Source organism: Gossypium hirsutum, chromosome A08 (assembly GCF_007990345.1).
Source record: "Gossypium hirsutum isolate 1008001.06 chromosome A08, Gossypium_hirsutum_v2.1, whole genome shotgun sequence".
Classification (NCBI taxonomy): domain Eukaryota; kingdom Viridiplantae; phylum Streptophyta; class Magnoliopsida; order Malvales; family Malvaceae; genus Gossypium; species Gossypium hirsutum.
The window spans coordinates 110,415,391-110,438,706 of NC_053431.1; positions in this window are offsets into that span (position 1 = coordinate 110,415,391).

Below are 23,316 nucleotides of genomic sequence, written 5' to 3' on the forward strand. Positions count from 1 at the left end.
CACAGAGCCATAAATAGATTAAGTGGCATTCTGCGACCCGTGTGACCTTAAAAGTTCAATACTGGATCCATTATCATCTCGTGCGACCCGTGCGACCCAATTAGTACAGTACTTCCTTCGTATCAATGTCCTAACCCTATGCAATATGTCGTGTATGTCATGCTCAATCATCACACGTGTACGTATAATGGCCATGCTCAGTAACAGACATTTAAACATATACTAAAAGCATGTCAGTCATACAACCATAGTCAAGTCAGTTAAAACACAGTTATACAATCACAGTCAAATTTATAGTCTAAGTCAGTCATTTACCCACAAGGGCAAAATAGTCATTTTACCCTACAAGGGTATTTCGGTAATTTTACAAATCGGGGGTATTTTGGTAATTTTACAAACTGAGGTCTTAATGACCCAACCGAAGGTCCATCGTCACCTCGAGCGACTTAAGTAACCTAAACAGACATAACGATGTAAATAGGCCTAAGGTCCATTCTCGGCCCAAGTGGGCCCACACACTCGTGTAGACCATTTAGCCCCGAAACAACCACAACTATACGAACCTCACAGTCTAAAAAAAGTCTACTGCATCACATTCATTTTATCTGTATGGGCCCACAAGCCCATTTCGACCCAACGAGGCCCAGAATAGCCCAAGACTACGAGAGCACTCGTGGTGGTCTTTACAGTCTAACGCCCATGTTCGTGGGCTCGGTTCACCATACGTGCGATCGCACACTCGTGTGGCATCATACTCCATATTTCTGGCGTTTCGACATTTTGCCGATCAACAGTCATAGCAGTGTAAACAACACATACTTTCGGCTTTTAAACAATTATCGAAAACTGCATACAAGTACACATACTTTCGGCTTTTCAGCCGATCATTAAATATAGCATACGGTTACACATCTGCTCGTGAAACGAATCGCACCCCAAGTATCCTCGCACCTAGATTAAAGAATCACAACGATTACTCATCCAACTCTTGTTATCAAAAGAAACCGATAGAAAACTAAATCAACTACTGTGACTTTACCAACAATAGAAACACATGTTTCCCCAACTTTCAAACAATTTTCAGATCACCTTCGACCACAACCTAAGCAAAGATTCTTATTCGTTAGATCCCGATAAGATATATGATTTCACCACAAGAACTCAAGGCCAAACAAATTCTTATTCTCTACTACTTACCATCCGCAGAATCGGTTCCAAACTAAAGGAGTAACATTCAAGTGCACTGAGTAAAAATTGACAACCAAAAAGAAAGTGTGAAGAAAATTGGCTGAATCGAAAACGCAAGTGATGTGACAGGAATACAGTATTCGACTACCACTGAGAGGAGAAGGAAGTTATATTCGGCTTACAAGAGTACTATGATCAACGAAAGAAAGTGTTGAAGGAATGCAAGGATTTTTGGCCACTATACACGAGAATGATCACAAAAGGCAAAGAGGTATTCGGCCAAATAGGAATAAGAACAAACTAGAGAAAAGAATGATAGAAAGTAGAGAAATAGAGTGAGAAGGTTCGGACATGCAAGAAACTGATTGCAAAAGGAGTAATAAGGATGGGAACAATTCAGAAACTCTGAAAGAAATAAAGAGGAGCCAAAAGTAAAAAAGGTTTCGGTAAAAGTTTGAGCAAGGAGCAAGAAACAGAAAAAGGGAAAGAAAATGGACAAATGAAAGAGCACTCAACACTTGCCAGAAATGACAGAGAAGTTGCACGAGTGGTCAGCTTTCAATATATGAGTGATAGTACAGAGAAATGAAAAAAATAAAAGGAGAACCCTAAAATGACATAAAAGAATTCGGCACTATGGAAAAAGGTCCTATGACCGAATATGCACAATAGGAAGTCCCATATTCGGCCAACTACTAACTCTCCCCTCAACCCCTCATAATTCACTCCTACAATCTCTCAACCCCCCAATTTGAATCACTTTCAAACTCCTCCAAGTCCATATCCCATAAATCTCTCCCTCAAGACCAATTCCACAACCACTTGAGCAGAATTCTATTTCAGCACAACCACTGGGCGGCACAGCTGCAAAATAAGTAATCCATAGCTCACTTCAAGTCTCGAACCTTTGACCTCCTTGCCATACTCCTAACGTCACATTGTCACTAGACCACATGCTTCCTTGTGTCATAATTTAAACCCAAAATATTTATAAGACCTTCCAGCTAATGCCAGGTTCAATTTAGGGAAAACTAAGATTTTTGCTAAAGCCTAGATTTGAACTCCATACCTCCCAAAACACTTCCAATCACTCCTAAAGCACATACCCAGTAAAGCAAACACACAATTAGTGAAATTTTCTCGCACAACTAAAATTCAATTGCTCCGATATGCAAAGCCCAATTCTTCTAGGCTCAAAATTCGGGGCGTTACAATAAATATTTTACGATATTTTTCACTAATACCAAGGCTTCAAAGGCTTTTCATGTCGTCAAAGACAGCCAAGTCTATGAGGTGGCATCATGATCAACAAACCGATAATGGATTATTAAGGCATCCTACAGATTCTTTAGCTTGGAAATCATTTGACAGTAAATTTTTAAGCTTTGCAAGCGATCCTCAGAATGTGAGGCTTGGGCTTGCATTTGTTGGATTTAATCTTTTTAAAATCATGAGTACTTTGTATAGTACTTGACATGTATTGCTTGTTCCTTACAATTTGCCTTCGTAGATTTACATGAAGCAATCTTCTTTTATCTTATCTATGATTATCCCTAGAGAGAAAGGTCCAAGGAATGATATTGACATTTATATGCAGCCACTTATTGAAGAGTTGAAATAGTTATGGATGGGTGTTGAAACAAATGATGTCTTGAGAAATGAGAACTTTTATTTACATGCAACTTTGTTCTGGACTATTAATGATTTCTCGGCTTATGCCAATTTATCTGGTTAGAGTACCAAATGACATTATGTTTGTCCTTGTTGTGTGGCATAAATATGTTCGAAGTGGTTATATAATGGGAAGAAGTTCTCTTATATGGGGCATCGTCGGTGGTTGATGGAAATCATAGATTTAGATTTTAGAGAACTCAATTTGATGGTACTGAAGAGTTTAGAGAGGTGCTAATTTATTTATAAAGTTTTCTTTCATTCATGAATATACCTTTAGTTATAAATTTTGATAATGTTGTATATCATGTTTAGGTTCCTATGAAATTGAAGTCTTATTATTGTAATAAGCGTTATCTAGAAGGATCAATTACTGAAGGTTACTTAGCAAAGGAGTGTATGACTTTCTACTCTAGATATTTAGAAGATGTTGAAACAAGACTAAATAGACCAAGTAGAAATGATAGGCTCACTAATCATAACTTAGTCGAAACTTATGTATTTCGAAGTTATGGAGAACCAACAGGCTTAGAAGATAGATCTTGGGTACAAGCACATCGATATGTTCTTTTTCACCACGATTCAATTGAACCATTAGGCAAGTAAGTTTTAGAATTTGATAAATATTCATCTTTTTTATTTGTTTATCTTTTAACCAAGTAATCCACTTTTCAACATAGTGAGTACAAACAAGCCTTGAGATCTCGTTCACACTCCCGAAGATTACAACATCGAGAGATTCATAAGTTATTCATAGAATCTTTTCATGAATAGTTAGGGCAAACAGTATGCAACTGAAGCTTTCATTGAAAAATAATAATGTTTTCGTATAACATTTATAATTAATCAATTTACTTTCGATTCAATAGGTTTGGAGTGGAAAGGACGTTAATGACGAAGTTAAATGGCTTTCCCAAGGTCCGAATAGAATAGTAAAAAATATACTACCTTTCTCATTAATAGATTCAGGTTTCATACAAAATCTCGCAAAAGATTAAGGAGGACTCAAAATTGTAGAATAGTTGTTAATTCTTCAATTACAAGTTATGCTAATGCTAGGGACAGTAATCCTGTTGAGGGAAATGTGGAGTATTACAGACTTCTTACTGACATTATTGATTTGGATTACTATGGCAAATGGAAGGTTGTCTTATTTCGATGTGATTAGGTTGATGTTAATACTGCTCACGGAATTAAAAAGATCAATTTGGTTTTACAGTGGTGAACTTCTCTCGATTAATTCATACTGGACAACAATTAATAGATGAGCCGTATGTATTTTCTTCTCAAGTCAAACAAGTTTTTTACTCGAAAGATCCAACTGATAAGGGTTGGTACGTTGTACTCCATAACACCCCTAGAGACTTGTTTGACATGGGCAATAGAAGTAGAGATGACATCAACGAAAGATCAGAAACTTTGTCTTTTCCAGAACAATTTTAATGGGTTTGCCAGGATGTGGATGAAGATATTTATGAATCATGATGTAGTAAGATTTTACGATTTTTTAATTATATGTAATATTATAATTTAAATCTTGATCTTGTTAAATATTTCAACTATTTTATATGTACTATTATTGTTGTAATTAGTTACAATATTTCAACTATTTTATGTGTATTGCAGATAAAATGTCTAGAAGAAGATTGCGAGATCTAAGTATTATTCAAAATCCTCCAAATTCGAAAGAAACAAATAGTGAACAGCAGACTGCTATTGGATCTTCGAATGTTCTGAATACAGCTGACGAAGCTACAGAAATTCAAAGTAATGTTAACTTTTATTATTAATTTTTGTTTCAAATTCTTATATTATAATATACCATTTTTTTAGCTGAAAGTGGTTGGAGGCGCAAAACACGAGGACATACGCTATTAAAAGATTTATACGAGTTGAATTCTGTCAAGCGCGTCAAAGTAGCTAGAAACAGTCATGGACAGCCTATTGGATCAGAAGCTCGACTTTTAGTAGGATATTTGGGTATTATAGCACGAAGTCCCTATCTGTTGCCTATCAACTACAAGTCATGGCATCACATGTCTGATAGAAACAAAAATCAAGCTCTCGATAATATTAAGGTAATAACGTGAATGTAATTTATAATACTTTGGTTTAAGTTTCATTTATATTTACTTTCTAAACTTGTGTTATTTGCAGGAGAGATTTGCTTTAGAGGTCTCAGATAATTATGTGAAGAAGGTATTAGGAAAAAAATGGAGAGACCATAAAAGTGCTTGAAAGAAGGAATATTTTTAAAAAAATATAAGCCTCGAAGAGAAATTGCGAAATGTCCCGCTGGGAATGCTGAGATACTAATGGAAAGATGCAATTAGATTTTGGAATTCAAATAAATGAAAGATATTAAGTACTTCCAAACACTTATAATTATTTCGGTTTATAGTATTTACTATATACATAATAATAATTTCATAATGTAGGATCGTGAGCTAGTTGGAACTACAAGTAGGCAAAAATAAAAATTCACGCACATAGCTGGGTCGAAAAGTTTTGCTTGTGTAACTGATGACGAGGTATTTTGAACTTATTAATTGTGTCAAATATTAATTACTTTCTACTAAATAATATTTTTCCAACTATATTGTAGGAATTGTCGTCTGGTCAAAAAGTTGGACGTCTTCAGCTTTTTGACGTTACACATAAAAAGAAATATGGATCTCCTATAACTACTGAAGCTGCAGAAATTATGGTATATTTATTTAATAAAATTTGAATTATTTTAAATATTTATCATGTTTAATTATAATGGTTTAATTCGTCGTTTGTAATACAAATAATGTTAAGCTATGTTGCATTTGTTTTGATTATATATTTCGTTTCTAACTCTTTGATTGATTTATTAGGAGAAAGTAAAGGATAAAATGGCGGAGTATGAAGCGATCGCTTCAAGTGGTAGTTCTGTTAATCTTGACGACATTCATAATCGAATTATTACTGAAGTTTTGGGTCCGAAAAGGTATGGTCGAGTTCGATTTCAAGGATCTTTTGTTAACCCAACCCAATATTTTGGATCCAGCTCGCAACAATACATACCTTTGGGGAATCAGGCTCAACCTGAAGTTCAGAGGTTAAGAGACCAGATGGCTCAGATGCAAGCGAGCACAGTTGAGCAAATTGCTCAACTTAAAGAGGAGGAAGCATCGAGAGAAGCAAAGGCTCGAAGAAAATATAAAGACCTCCAACTAAAACTTAAAGCAGAGGCAGCAACGAGGGAAGCAAAGGCAAGTAGAAAATATGACAAACTCCAGCTACAGCTTCAGAATATGGTGAAGTTGTTTCAACAGTCACAAAATCTGCCATCTTAGACGTTTGTTTTCTTATTGTGAGAATATTTTAACAATATAACTTGTGAACATAATATATTTTATTATTTCATTTATAATTTAGATCATATACATATCTATTTCATTGGATTTGAAATATCATTTAGATTTACAATTTTTGGTTGGATTTGATGTTACAGGAAATCATGTTGACAATTCGGGTTCTATATGAACGAAAATGGGCTGGTAAAAATCTACTAAAGTTAGTGGCGCTTTTACAAATGTCGCCAAAGAACATGACCTCTAGCGGCATTTTGGGGGTTTTAACAGCGTTTGTGGGAAAATCGCCGCTAAAGGTCATGTTCTATATTTGCGTTTTTATGAGAAACACTGTTAAAGGTCATGTTCTATAATGGCGTATTTTCACATAAACGCCGCAAAATTTAGTGGTATTATCTATAGCGACGTTTTTTGCGGCGCTTATCAAAACGCCACAAATTGTTTTAGTGGCGCTTATAAGCGCCACTATAGGGAAAACCACCACTAAAAACCTATTTTCCTGTAGTGATTGCCAGAAACAACTTCTGTCGCCATAGAAGAAGCACAAAGAAAACATTTAAACCAAAAAAAAATGACTAAGGCTCAGATACCAGAATGAGAAACATACAAAGAACTCAAGTGAATAAGAACACAATCCATAGTGATTGGAAAGGTTCAATATTATTTTATAAAACTAAATACCAAGACGTGGTATTTAAACACATTTTGTCACTTGATAACTAATTATAACAACCTTAACTACCAAGCTTTAACTGCTAACTGCTATAACAGTTTTCATTCATTAACATAAACGAATGTTATATGAACATGTCATCAAATATTCTATTTATTTATGCCCCTATATTTAAGGTGAAATTTTAACTTAAAATTCTATAACACTCTATCGAAAAGAAAATTTCACCAACCTAGGGAGAAAAAAAGTCAAGAAGTGGACAACATTTTGTTTTCCTTCAAATGAAAATTTCATACTAACTATTTTATTTGAAAATACTTGTGATCAATATATCAATCAACAATGTTCCCCATTTAATAAAGCCTAAAAAGGCTCATTCGCTATATATATATATATACCATCAATCAACCATTGATAACAACTCAGTCCTTAAGAGGCAATACTCCAAAAACTCTGGTTCAACTATGAATAGCTCTACTTCTATATACACTAAACATTATATCACATCCACGACGTGATGACAAATAAAAAATATTATACCTGACTCATGTGAAAAATAAATGTAAATATGCATTAAATATTTAAATGAATTTTCTTAGAGCCAACGTGTTCTTATGAGAATGATTTTTGTTATAGGCCAATTTTAACCCATTTACATCAAAACCCAATTTAGCGTTACCTAACCCACCAAAATTAAACCCAAAATCTTAACTACCCAAAGTCCAATTTACATCAAAACCCCAATGGCCCAAACCCTAAGCCCAAATTAAAATAAAAAACCTAGCCCACAACCTAAACTTTTCTCAACTAAATCCTAGCCTTTGCCACCACCAACTCCACTAGCCACACTTGCTCTTCTACCTACTCCACTAGCCACACTCCACCACCACTTGTACCTACAAATGAAGACATAAACAATAAAAAATATTTTGTAAATGGCTATATAAGCCTTCTCATATTTTGTATTTAGGGGGGGAAGAAGTTTTGGGGGAGAAAGTTATTGTAAAGGATTTTTGAGAGGTTTTCTGAGAGTAATCAAGGAGAAGAGTTATTGTAAAGGCTAGTTTTTTGAGAGGTTGGTTTTTTTTTTTGGAGATTAATCAAAGATCAAAGCAAAAGAGGTTTCTTTATCTATTCTCGTTTTAAGTTCTTTGTTTGCTTATTGTTTTCCTTTCAGTTTTATTTTGTTTCTTTTACACGAAAGTAAAAATAAAAGGAGGAAGCTTTCCTATTTTTACCGAAAAAGTTTTTTTTGAGGTCCGGCTGCAGTGTACGATGGCACCGACGGTGCCCGACGGCGGTCCAGTGACCGGACGGTGCCCAGCCTTGTGGCCGAAAATCACCCACTCTCTCCCTCTCTTTTTTATTATTATTATATTTCTTAATATTATATTATATATATTCTTTTAATATATTAGGTATATTCTAAATTCTATATTACGTATATATATATTATACTATTTTATGTATATATCTTTAATACTATATTTTTTATATTTTTTTTCTACATGTTATCTTATGTATATATTTTAATTATATTATGTATGTATTTTTTACACTATATTATGTACATATTTTTAATATTATCACTATTTATTTTTTATATATGTACATATTTATGTAGTATTATTAATAGTATTATTTTTAAACATCATTATTATTTCTAATATATATTATGTACACTTTTTTATTTCTATTTTATTTTTTTATTTGTCAATATTAATTATTATTATTCTAATATTTTGATATTTTAATATTTTATATTTTATATACTTTATTATTCACATCACTATTCGCATTTTTTACAATAATATTCTTAGATTTTTTTTACTATCATTTTAGAAACTTTTTACATTTTATTTTAAGAATAAGGCAATGTACCGATTTTAACATTAAGTCATTGATTTCATCGCTATGTTGGGTGAAGTTAGTCAGCTCGTGTTAAAAATGGGATATCCTTCTAAAAAACCAAAAACTTACAACTTCTCATTTCCTTCAATCGGATCACACTTAAATGTCAAATTGAATTCGTATTTTTGAAAATCAAGACAACACGTGTTTAATAAGATACCAATTTTGGGCGTCGCGAGGGTGCTAATACCTTCCTCGCGCGTAACCGACTCCCGAACCCAACGTTACTCTGGCTTTTGACTTAGACCTACATTCGGCCTTCATTTTTGTGCAAGAATAAGTTTTCTTTTCTAAAAAAAGATGATTTATTAGGTGTCCGGTCACACCTAGAAAAAAAGATCGGTGGCGACTCTTTTTTTTAATAAAATTGAAAGTCGGTTTTTAAATTTTCAAATAATCGCCTTAATTAGCGACCAAAACCGAAATTTTTTACGTCGCTACAGCTGGTGACTCCACTAGGGACCCTTTTTGAGAGTCGAGTCGAATTAAACTCACATTGTCAAAATTTTCAAAGTTCCTTCTTCAAATTAACATTTAGTCGTGATCCTTAAATTTTTTGTTTTCAAAAAAATCATGCATTTGCATCGTGTTGTATATATTCTAACTTGTTTTATCCGGTTATTTTTCAGCTTTAAATTTTTGTGATTTTAGTTTTGGTTTATTTTTTTAAATAAAATGTAAAGGTTTGTGAGTTTCTCCCCACACATCGTGCACGAGCATCTTTGCATAACATGAGCTCTTTACCCGGGCCTCGTCTGTTTAAGTGAAAGTAAACGCTACGCCTTCGTGAGTTAACTCGTCCCTCCGCAGAGGCTAGTGAATACTTTCGAGTTACATATGACTTATGCTTTCGTGAGTTAACTTGTCCCTTCGCATAGGCATAAGTAAATGTAATCCCTCGAATTGATCTCGTAAGCCTATGATGGGCCATGACCGAGACTTCGTACTAGTCTTAGTAGACGATAGTACGAACAATTCGAGTACCTATCTAGAACCAAAACCTCATATAGTGAACCGTACGAGCCCCCTAACTAGAGCCATGCCAAACCTCCGCTTGTTCCATAGTCACCAAAATAAGTACACGGGAGAAACGCCTCTTACCTTTTGCACTTTCACTTTGTATGCAAGGGGATTGGGTTGGTTTGATAAACTAGATCGAGTAGCGTAATTTGATAAATTATCCATGATTTTTTTTGCCTATATTTGACTACAAACCAGGGTTGTTCGTCTTTGCTTTATTTTCATCATGTATTATAGGCATCTTGTTAGGAATGTGTTGATTAGAGAATGGTTGCCAAAAACGGGTTTCTAATGGAGGAGTCAATTATACGAGTGACCGAACATTGTGTAATAGACTCTTTTGATGAATGAAATGCCTAAATAGGGGCTATCTTGAAATCAACACCCATTTCTTGCATTTCTTTCATGATTGACATTCATTTATGCACTCATTCATTCATTGCATATATCTATCCCATGATCATTCGCTAAGGTTAGAATCATATAATTCGCAGTCACAACACTTCAAATCTGGAATCACACCATTCGTATAAAATGCGTCGACAAGCTAGAACAATTGAGGCTGAGTTCAATAAAAGAATTGAAAGAATGGAAAGAGTCCAAAGGGAATTACAAGAACAACTGGCTAAGTCACAGCAAGAGACAAGAGACTTAATGGTGAGATCTCGAGAGGAATCGCTCGAGCAAAGGGATCAAATGGCTAAAAAGATGGAGATGATGACTGCTTTGGTCAAAGGAAAAGGAACCCGAGTAAGGAAAGGTTTGGGAAGGTATCTGCAAGGAATAGTCAGAGCTCTAAAGCCAGTGCACCACAAGGCCCGATACGGTTTGGGGTTCCAGCTAGACATGCAACAAAGAAGAAAACAATTACAGAAAGATCGAGAAAGGCGGATTGTAAGAGCCTTAGGCCGAGAATTAGAATGGCAGCCTATAACGTACCCTCCTTTGTCAAAAACATTTACATCTGCAGGAATGATATACCCCGGGCAAGATAATCCAAGAAGCACGCTGGTATTAATTGAAAGGGGTCTTCAAAATATCAGTATAAATGTCATTGACAAAGGAAATGATGCAATTAAAAATGTTTCAATGATACGCCCTTGTCCTCCTGGATTCGTTTTGAACAATTGGACTGCTGTGGATCTCCTTGAAGTTTCTAAGTCTTCTCCAGAGTAATGCTCAATGTTAACACTCTTCTTTTTGTGTATCCCTAAGTAATAGTAAGGATTCTTTTGCTAGAGCTTATGATTTGCTCTTTATCATTTAAGTGAACATTAATGAGATGCATTTTGTCATGGTCTTTTCATTCTCATTAACTTCATAATTTTTCCCTCTTTTCACAGCCAGTCATTGCGTATATCTCACATCATGTCATAATATTATGCTTGTTGGTCCCAATACTTTGATGCTCCTCAACTTTCAGGTGCTCAGATATCAATGGCATGAACAAACCCGTTACGAGTCCTGAAATCGATTTTGAGAAGGCTGTTTGTTTAGGAGAATTCGAAGCCGAAGAAAATGCTGAAGACTATGTCTCGTCGCCTGACTTGCTAAGAATGGTGGAACAAGAGGATAAACAGATTTTGCCTCATTAAGAATCTGTCAAAACAATAAATTTGGGAACTGAAGAAACGAAGCAAGAAATGAAAATTGGGACTTCTATTTCAGAGGACACCAAGCATAATTTGATTGCTTTGCTCCGCGAGTACAAAGATGTATTCACATGGTCATATCAAGACATGCCAGGATTGGATAAAGATGTAGCAGTCCATAGAATCCCACTGAAACCAGAATGCAAACCTATTCAGCAAAAGCTAAGATGGATGAGACCTGAGATGCTGTTAAAGATAAAAGAAGAGGTCAAAAAGTAATTTGATGCGGGTTTCTTACAAGCTTCTAAATACCCGGAATGGGTGGCTAACATAGTCCCGGTACCAAAGAAAGACGGCAAAGTACGAATGTGCGTGGATTACCGTGACCTGAATCGAGCAAGTCCTAAAGATAATTTTCCTTTACCACACATTGATACATTGGTGGATAACACAGTAAAATATTCATTGTTTTTTTTCATAGATGGATTTTCGGGGTATAATCAGATTAAGATAACCCCTGAGGATATGGAGAAAACTACCTTTGTAACAATGTGGGGAACATTCTGTTACAAGGTGATGCCATTCGGGTTAAAGAATGCTGGGGTAAAATATCAGAGGGCTATGGTGACGTTATTCCATAACATGATGCATAAAGAAATAGAGGTCTACGTCGACGATATGATTGCTAAATCCCGAGGGGAAGAAGAGCATGTAGTGAACCTCAAGAAGTTGTTCGGAAGGCTGAGAAAGTTTCAGCTAAAACTTAATCCAGCCAAATGTACGTTTGGGGCTACCTCGGGAAAGTTGTTAGGCTTCATTGTCAGTGAAAGAGGTATTGAGGTTGATCCAGATAAAATAAAAGCCATTCAAGAGTTACCACCTCCACGCACACAAAAGGAAGTCAGAGGATTTTTAGGAAAATTAAACTACATCGCCCAATTCATCGCTCAACTTACCAACCAATGCGACCCAATTTTTTGGCTTCTTCGAAAACATAACCCGGGAGAATGGAATGAGGGATGCCAGGTGGCCTTTGATAAGATAAAACAATATTTGTCTAATCCTCCAGTGCTAGTACCGCCAACTCCGGGAAGACCATTGATATTGTATTTTATTGTGTTTGAAAATTCAATGGGTTGCGTACTGGGGCAACACGACGAGTCAGGAAAGAAAGAAAAGGCGATCTACTACCTCAGCAAAAAGTTCACTGAATATGAGGCAAAGTATCCATCCATTGAAAAATACTGTTGCGCTCTAATTTGGGTAGCTCGGAGACTCAGCCAATATATGTTGTATCATACGACATGGCTAATTTCAAAGCTGGACCCAATAAAATACATGATGGAATCACCGGCACTCTCAGGAAGAATGGCACGATGGCAGATCCTCCTATCGGAATACGACATTGCCTATGTAAGTCAGAAGTCGATAAATGGGAGCGCAATAGCTGATTTCTTAGCGACTCGAACGACAGAGGAATATAAGCTCTTGAGATTCGATTTCCCAGATGAAGACTTAATGTGCATAACAAAAAAAGAATCCGAGTCATCAAAAGAGAAGCCATGAAAGATGAGTTTTGATGTTGCGTCGAATGCCTTGGGGCATGGAATTGGAGCAATCCTAGTCTCACCAGACGGGAATCATTATCCGTTCACTGCCAGGCTGAATTTCTTCTGCACCAATAACATAGCAGAATATGAGGCCTGTATCATGGGACTTCGTGCAGCTATTGAACGAAGCATCAAAACTTTAGAGGTATATAGAGACTCAACGTTGGTGATTTACCAAATCCGTAGAGATTGGGAAGTGAGGGATCCGAAATTGGTTAAATACAGTGATCTAGTGGCAGAGCTGATTAAAGAATTCGAAGAAATAACTTTTAATGACTTCCCACGAGAAGAAAACCAATTGGCTGATGCCTTGGCTACTTTGGCTTCAATGTTCAAAGAAAACAGAAAAACAGAAATAATGCCTCTTCAAATGAGCAAATATGAAGTCCCTACACATTGTTTCAGCATTGAGAAAGAGCCAGATGGACGGCCATGGTTCCATGATATCTTAGAATATGTCAAGAATCAAAAGTACCCCAAACAAGCAAATGAGAACGACAAAAGAACAATCAGAAGAATGGCAGCGGGATTCGTTCTTGATAGGGACATCCTGTACAAAAGAGGAAAAGATCAGGTGCTCTTGAGATGCGTAGATGCTGTTGAAGCCCGAAAAATACTTGAAGATGTCCATGAGGGAATTTGTGGGACACATGCCAATGGTTTCACTATGGCTAGGAAGATTATGAGACTCGGTTACTACTGGTTGACGATGGAAAGTGACTGCATTAGTTTTGCACGAAGATGCCACAAATGTCAAATTTATGGTGATAAAATTCATGCGGCCCCTTCGCCCCTTCACATCATGACTTCTCCGTAGCCTTTTTCTATGTGGGGGCATGGATGTTATAGGGCCAATTTCCCCAAAAGCTTCTAATGGACACCGATTCATTTTTGTGGTCATTGCTTATTTCACAAAATGAATAGAAGCCGCTTCATTTGCCAACGTGATGAAGACTGCAGTTTGCAAGTTTTTGAAAAAAGAAATCATTTGTCGATATGGTTTGCCTGAAAGAATCATTTCAGATAATGCCATGAATCTAAACAACAAGATGATGAAGGGGATGTGTGAACAATTTCAAATAAAGCATCATAATTCATCACCCTATCGCCCGAAAATGAATAGAGCTGTTGAAGCGGCCAACAAGAATATTAAGAAGATTATTGGGAAAATGACCGAGACATATAAAGATTGGCATGAGAAGCTACCATTTGTTTTGTATGCATATCGTACATCTGTGCAGACATCTACGGGAGCAACTCCTTTCTCTCTGGTATATGGAATGGAAGTTGTGCTACCTATCGAGGTTGAGATCCTCTCTCTACAAGTCTTAATGGAATCGAAACTAGAAGAAGCAGAATGGGTTCGAGCTCGATATGATCAATTAAACCTCATCGAAGAAAAACGTTTAAAGGCAATTTGTCACGGACAGATGTACCAGAAGAGAATGATCGCGGCCTATGACAAGAAAGTACGGCCAAAAGAATTCCACGAAGGAAAACTTGTGCTGAGAAAGATTCTCCCAATACAAAAGGACTTCCGAGAAAAATGGGCCCCAAATTGGGAAGGACCATACGCCGTAAAGAAAGCATTCTCGGGTGGAGCTTTGATTCTCACTGAGATGGATGGGAAGGAGTTACCGAATCCAGTGAATTCAGATGCTGTGAAGAAATATTATGCTTAAAAAAAGGAAAATCAAGATGAAAACCCGTAAAATGGCATCTTAAAAAAAAGAGAAAAGAAAAGAAAAAAGAAAAAGAGAGAGGGATCAAGGTGAAAACCCGAAAAAGGCGTCTTGATTAACACAAAAGATTAGGATGAAAACCTGAAAGGGCGTTCTAATGAAGCAAGCACTGGCTTAAAAAGTAAGGCATTTTGAACGGTGGGTCAAACAGAGAGACTACAGTATTTGAAGCATTTCTGAAAACTCGAAATCTCTTACGCAAGAAAGCCATGCTCGAAAAGATTCTTGATTGAGGAACGTGGAAGAGTTCATACGTTGAATATCTAGAGCATTTGTATTTGTTGAAATGCGATCCCCTTTCTCTTTGTGACACTTTTTTTACTATCAGTGATTAACTTTCTTTGTTTGCTACATTTGAAATGAATAAATGTGAGGTATCCTTTTGTCCCTACCTGACCATTTTCATGCATCTCATTATGTGGTTCATTTACATGATAAATAGTGAAATGACATACTCTAAACAAAAGAAGTGCTAAGCATTACCCGGATAAGAATTTAATAAGTACAAGAGCCTCAAAGCAAGGACAAAGTTCAACCAGGGGCAAAAGAGCGATATCTGAGAAACGCAGATTAGTCGTGAAGCTAGATGATGGGTACAGGGCCTGAAGCGAAAGTCAAGAGTCAAAACAATGAACGCAGATAATCAAAAATCATGACGGAAAGGGACATATGACAAGCAAGCCCAAGGCACATAGCATGATCATGTAGGCATAAAGGCATTTAAGGCAAACATGTGCATATCATGATAACATCATGCATGACATATACATGTATTTTAGCAGAACAAGAGGTTTTGATGATAGCTGTACTGAATCAAAGGAAAGGACACTTGAGTTCCACCAGATGACATCTTTTGGTATTTTGATGTTTTTATTTCTGTCTTTCAAAAAAATCAACTCATATTGCAAGAGGTGAGTTGGGCCTCAGGTCACACACTGAGGTATTTTCAATTTCCGTTTTTTCAATTTATGCTTTTCAAAAAATCAACTCATATTGCGAGAGGTGAGTTGAGCCTCAGGACACGCTGAGGTAATTTCAATTTATGCTTTTCAAAAATCAACTCATATTGCGAGAGGTGAGATGAGTCTCGGGGCACGCTGAGGTATTTTTAATTTCTGTTTTTCAATTTCTGCTTTTAATTTCTGTTTTTCAAAAATCAACTCATATTGCGAGAGGTGAGTTGAGCCTCAGGGCACGTTGAGGTATTTTCAATTTCTGTTTTTCAATCTTTGCCTTACAAATTCTGCTTTTCAAATCAACTCATATTGCGAGAGGTGAGTTGAGCCTCAGGACACGCTGAGGTATTTTCAATTTTCGTTTTTTTAATTTATGTTTCTAAAAAAAATCAACTCATATTGCGAGAAGTGAGTTGAGCCTCAGGACACGCTGAGGTAATTTCAATTTTTGTTTGTCAAAACTCAACTCATATTGCGAGAGGTAAGTTGAGCCTCAAGACACATTGAGGTATTTTCAATTTCTGTTTGTCAAAAAAGTCAACTCATATTGTGATAGGTGAGTTGAGCCTCAGGAAACGCTGAGGTAATTTCAATTTTTGTTTGTCAAAACTCAACTCATATTGCGAGAGGTGAGTTGAGCCTCAAGACACGTTGAGGTATTTTCAATTTCTGTTTTTCAAAAAATCAACTTATATTGCGATAGGTAAGTTGAGCCTTAGGACACGCTGAGGTAATTTCAATTTTTGTTTGTCAAAAATCAACTCATATTGCGAGAGGTGAGTTGAGCCTCAAGACACGTTGAGGTATTTTCAATTTCTGTCTTTCAAAAAAATCAGCTCATATTGCGAGAGGTGAGTTGAACCTCAAGACACGTTGAGGTAATTTCAATTTTTGTTTGTCAAAAATCAACTCATATTGCGAGAGGTGAGTTGAGCCTCAAGACACGTTGAGGTATTTTCAATTTCTGTCTTTCAAAAAAATCAGCTCATATTGCGAGAGGTGAGTTGAACCTCAAGACGCTAAGGTGTTTTCCATTTCTGTTCTTCAATTTCTATGTTTCAAAAAAAATAAGCTCATATTGCGAGTGGTGAGTTGAGCCTTGACTCATAAGCTGAGGTATTTTCAAATTCTGTTTTTCAAATATTTTTTTTCCAAAAAAATCAACTCATATTGCGAGAGGTGAGTTCAGCCTCAGGACACGCTGAGATATTTTCAATTTCTTTTTTTTTTCAATTTATGTTTGTCAAAAAAATCAACTCATATTGCAAGAGGTGAGTTGAGTTTCAGGTCACACACCGAGGTATTTTCAATTGATTTTTTTTAATTTATGCTTTGCAAAAATCAACTCATATTACGAGAGGTGAGTTGAGCCTCGGGTCACATACCGAGATATTTTCAAAATCTGTTTTACAAATTTTGTTTTAAAAATCAACTCATATTGCGAGAAGTGAGTTGAGCCTTGGCTCACGTGCTGAGCTATTTTCAATTTCTATTTTTAATGTCTAGTTTTAAAGAGTCAATTCATATTACGAGAAATGAGTTAAGCTCATGATCACATGCCGAGTAAAGAATAAAGACTGGAATTAATCGAAGACACAGATTTTATATCTCTGAAGTTATAGTGAAGCTAATTGAAGTTGCAGTGGAGCGGATCGAGGATATCAGATCTTACCTTTCTAAAAGTTGCAGAAGAGAAGACCACAAACTTTATCTGACTAAAGCGATGGAAGAGCAGATTGAAGCTGTAAATCTTATCTTTTTGAAGTCACATTGGAGTAGATTGAAGCTACAAGGCATATATCAGAAGATGCAGTGGATTTGATCAAGAAAACAAGATACAGTGGTTTGGAAAGAGACTACCTGGATAAGAAGAGCACTAAAGAAGTCCATACTTAGTAAGACCGGGCAAAATTGGCCTTTCTTTGTGTCTTTGCTTTATTCCTATTACACGATAATAAGCAAAGAGGGGCAGCTGTTGTAGGCCGATTTTAACCCATTTACATCAAAACCCAATTTAGCCTTACCTAACCCACCAAAATTAAACCCAAAACCCAAAATCTTAACTACCCAAAGCCCAATTTACATCAAAACCCCAATGGCCCAAACCCTAAGCCCAAATTAAAATAAAAAAACCTAGCCCACAACCTAAACTTTTCTCAACTAAATCCTAGCCTTTGCCACCACCAACTCCACTAGCCACACTTGCTCCACCACCAACTCCACTAGCCACACTTGCCCCACTACCTACTCCACTAGCCACACTCCACCACCACTTGTACCTACAAATGAAGACATAAACAATAAAAAATATTTTGTAAATGGCTATATAAGCCTTCTCATATTTTGTATTTAGGGGGGAAGAAGTTTTGGGGGAGAAAGTTATTGTAAAGGATTTTTGAAAGGTTTTTTTAGAGTAATCAAGGAGAAGAGTTATTGTAAAGGCTAGTTTTTGGAGAGGCTAGTTTTTTTTTGGAGATTAATCAAAGATCAAAGCAAAAGAGGTTTCTTTGTCTATTCTCGTTTTAAGTTCTTTGTTTGCTTATTGTTTTCCTTTCAGTTTTATTTTGTTTCTTTTATACGAAAGTAAAAATAAAAGGAGGAAGCTTTCCTATTTTTACAGAAAAAGTTTTTTTGAGGTCCGGCTGCCGTGTGCGGTGGCACCGACGGTGGCCGGCGGCGGTCCGGTGACCGGACGGTGGCCGGCTTTGTGGCCGAAATCACCCACTCTCTCCCTCTCTTTTTTTTGTTATTATTATATTTCTTAATATTATATTATATATATATTCTTTTAATATATTAGGTATATTCTAAATTCTATATTACGTATATATATATATTATACTATTTTATGTATATATCTTTAATACTATATTATTTATATATTTTTTTTCTACATGTTATCTTATGTATATATTTTAATTATATTATGTATGTATTTTTTACACTATATTATGTACATATTTTTAATATTATCACTATTTATTTTTTATATATGTACATATTTATGTAGTATTATTAATAGTATTATTTTTAAACATTATTATTATTTCTAATATATATATTATGTACATTTTTTTATTTCTATTTTATTTTTTTATTTGTCAATATTAATTATTATTATTCTAATATTTTGATATTTTAATATTTTATATTTTATATACTTTATTATTCACATCACTATTCGCATTTTTTACAATAATATTCTTAGATTTTTTTACTATCATTTTAGAAACTTTTTACATTTTAATTTTAAGAATAAGGCAATATACCGATTTTAACATTAAGTCATTGATTTCATCGCTATGTTGGGTGAAGTTAGTCAGCTCGTGTTAAAAACGGGATATCCTTCTAAAAAACCAAAAACTTACAACTTCTCATTTCCTTCAATCGGATCACACTTAAATGTCAAATTGAATTCGTATTTTTGAAAATCAAGACAACACGTGTTTAATAAGATACCAATTTTGGGCGTCGCGAGGGTACTAATACCTTCCTCGCGCGTAACCGACTCCCGAACCCAACGTTACTCTGGCTTTTGACGTAGACCTAAATTCGGCCTTCATTTTTGTGCAAGAATAAGTTTTCTTTTCTAAAAAAGGATGATTTATTAAGTGTCCGGTCACACCTAAAAAAAAAGATCGGTGGCGACTCTTTTTTTAATAAAATCGAAAGTCGATTTTTAAATTTTCAAATAATCGCCTTAATTAGCGACCGAAAGTGAAATTTTTTACGTCACTACAATTTTTTTTAAAAAATAATCTTAGGATATAGTTTTTCTAAATAAATGGTTAGTTTTTTAAAAACAATGTATGGGTTAGTAGTTGAAATTTGGACAAAAATAAAGATAAATATGAAAATATATTTGCATTGACTGATATGTCCTGATGCTGCCCACTATGAATCCAAGCATGCAACTCAGTCATCAAGCATTACTAATACTAATCCAATTAAATATAAGCGTCTAATCCTCAGTCATCGTCATATATGATTTACTCCTCCCCCCAAAAAAAAAATCCTATAAGGATAATATATATATGATGGGTTAAAAAATAGCCAAAAAGAGAATTACAGCGATCAATCATTTGAGGGTCTGCTTTCCTTATCTCCATATATATTGCATCAAACAAAGTGCCTGCTTTTACACGCCCGAATCATATGGTAAAGATTTCATGCTGCACTGCCCAGGTGTCTGCTTGGTATAAGAGCCTCCCATTTTTTGTATTTCTTTTCTCTTTCCACGTGCCTATATGGTGTAATTATTGTTATAAACTAATATAGTTATACTTTGAGTTCATTACTTTTAAAATCCTTAGGGATCGAAATTTATTTCTTTCCTTATGCCTCCAATTAAATTGTTTTTGCAATCTGATAATAAATCTATTCAAAAAATAGATTAGGCTATGTCATTTCACCACTAATTCGATTTGAGTTTAGACCATTGAGTTGAAGTGAAGATAGCAAAAATCCAACCCACCCCACCACCCTGTTGCCATTCTAGTTCTTCGTTTAGGATGCCGAAAATAATTAAATGGACTTAAAGAAAGTTTAACCTTAGTGGAAATGAAGATGACAACATCCTACGCTGATTTTGAAATGTTGATTAGGATTATATTACAGTTATTTTGACTATTAAAGGTCTAATGAAATTGGAGGAAATATATTAATACAAACTTTTCGGAAAGTACTGTGTTTAGATAAACACTAGTTATAAAATTAATGAAGGTCTGGTGTGGCGAATACGAGAAAGAGGAAATGGGTTTTAGCATATGAGGTGACACATCAGTTTTCAATAAAGATAACAATGATATAAGAAAATTAACTACCTCAACCAACAACATGAATCATTCCAATATTATTATATAGTAATAAGATAAGGATTCTGTGCCTTTAACACATTGTAATTCTATAAACTTTCATTCCCTTTACATTCTTTTTTTTTTAAATCGTTATCTGCTGTATATATATATATATATATATCTATATCCCTAGCTAGTTGAAAGATATGCTTGTTTGGTGCTAAGATTAGGACCTATCAATGCTCATCATCAACCCATTTGTATATATTCTCCATATATATGGATGTATAGTTTATGTACAATGGGGTGACCATGAAAGAAAAGCACCCATCAGACCAAAAATAAAAAAAAGTAAATAAATGAAGGTCTCTTTCATGGGATAAATGACTTAATATAATATTCTAAATTAAGGTTAATAATAATAGTTATTTTAGATCTTGATTAGATTAAATGTTAAGTAAAATTAAAATCTTAAATACACTTCTCTCAATATTGTTTTCTTCATCTTTATGATGCTTAGTAGTACTTATCAAGACAAGTGAATTATAAATCATACTTTGTCAAACAACTGTAAAGACAAGAGGGTTAGAAATTACTTTTTCGTTTGTGTTATTTTAGGTTTTGATTCCAATTAGAGATGATAATAGGTCGAGTTGGGCCTAAATAGAATTTTAGGTTCATTTTCTAAATTCAAGTTCAACTCTAAAGATGGCCTAAAATTTTACCTAAGCCCAGTCTAGATAAAAATATTAAAACTCGAGCTCAACTCGACCCGGACTGTCTGTATTAAAATTTTATTATATTATTATTATATAAAATATATAAAAAAATAGAATACAATATACTAAAAATATTAAAAATAAATATTTCTCAACAAATTAAAAATAAATTAAAAATTTTATTTATACTTAAATAACACTAAGATAGGTGTAACTTAGCAAGTAAATATCTTTAAAATAGTAGCAAAATTGACAATAAAATAAAATTTATACAATATTCAAATAATAACCATAAAATAGTAGCAATATGATAGCAAAACGTCACCAAAATAGTGACAAAACAACAAAAAAAAGTAGTATTATTTTTTTTTACAAATTCGAGCTAGATCAGGCCAAGCTTGGGCCAAAAAAGCTTACCTGAGGCATGTCCCATTTAGGGTTTAAGGCTCGTTTTTTTTCCAAACCTATTTTTCAAGTTTATATTTTTACCCAAATTACCCTTCTACTTTTCAAGCGGACCTTATAGAGACTCATGATAGATTAATTTCCAATTGTACATATTAATATTTATGTTTTTGTATGATTTTAACTTGCAATATTTATCTTATCCATATATAAATATAAGATAAATACATGCAATCTTTCACTCAAATCTTATCAAATAATATATATTATGGTGAGATTGTTGGGTGTTGAAAGCTCCATTTTTAAAGTTGGTATCTCCCACACAGAAAATTTAATTTTAGGTTAGAATGTACGTTATGTATATGTCATTCTTATCACATACACACAAGTTTCTCTTTTATCAGTTAAAAAACACCCCCATTAATTAATGTGATCACAACAGCTCTTTTAGAAAGTGGATTTGTAATATGATGATGAATATGATAAACCACTTTTTTTTTTATATTTTGGTTTCGACTTTAATTTATTGAAAGGGAGATGAAGTAATCATGAGAAGTGATCTTACACATAATTTCTTATTAATTAATTTGTAACCAACCAAAGTTATATGTGGCATATGCATACCATCAATTTTTAAATCTAATGCAAATATATATATATTTTTTTATAAAATGTGGTTTCGAAAAGTAATTTTTAAAAGTTTAGTTTAATATTTAAGTGTTTAGTATTGCTATTAAAATGTACTTTTGAAAAATAAATTGTTCATTTTAGACATGGTGTTATAAAGTAACAAATAATCATTTAAATATTTTTTAAATTATTTAATATTATGATATTTTAATAATAATATAGAAAATAATTTATTATAATTTGTTGTTAATATTTTAATATATGAAAAATAAATTTTAAATATTTTTTAAGCAATTAACTAGAGAAAAGTACAATGTATTGGAGGGTGAAAACATAATTAAACTGTCAAAAGTGCTTTTGAGAAAAAAAATTAAAAATTTTAACTATTCCATCTAGGTAAAAGTACTTTTGAAAAGTCAAAAATTTTCTTCAAAAATTATTTATTTAACATTCTTTTTGCTTCAAAAATGCTTCTAAAAAGCACTACTAAATACGACCATAATTTACTAAATTATTGGATTCTAAATCAACGATTTAAATGCAAAATTTAACAATATTATGCAATTAGACTGACTTTTCAAATTTCATAAAGCGTGAAAAAAATATGATAAAATATCAATAACTTCTTAATTTTCAAAAAAGTATGGATCGGATTACTAAAAAGAAAAGATTAAAAATCACTTTGGCCTAATCCATATTCAAGTTAAATAATAAAATAAATTTTATTTAAATTTAATTATAAAATATTATATTAATATAAATAATTTTTTTTGAAGAAACGTAAAATTTTTAAATATTTTATTATATATTAGTGGGTAAACTATTAAAATAGTCATTTTGTTTACTTTAGATTACATTTAAGTTACTTATATTTGAAATGTTACGCTTTAATCATTTACTTTATCGTTTTATAATATTTTAATTATTGAGTCATTAATTGTCGTTAACGGTGTAGCAGTAAGCTAACGTGGCACGTTAAATCATCATCTCAAACAAAAATTTTAGGTAATTTATACAATTGATCCCCATATTTTTTCATTTTGAGCAATCTAATTGTTTTTC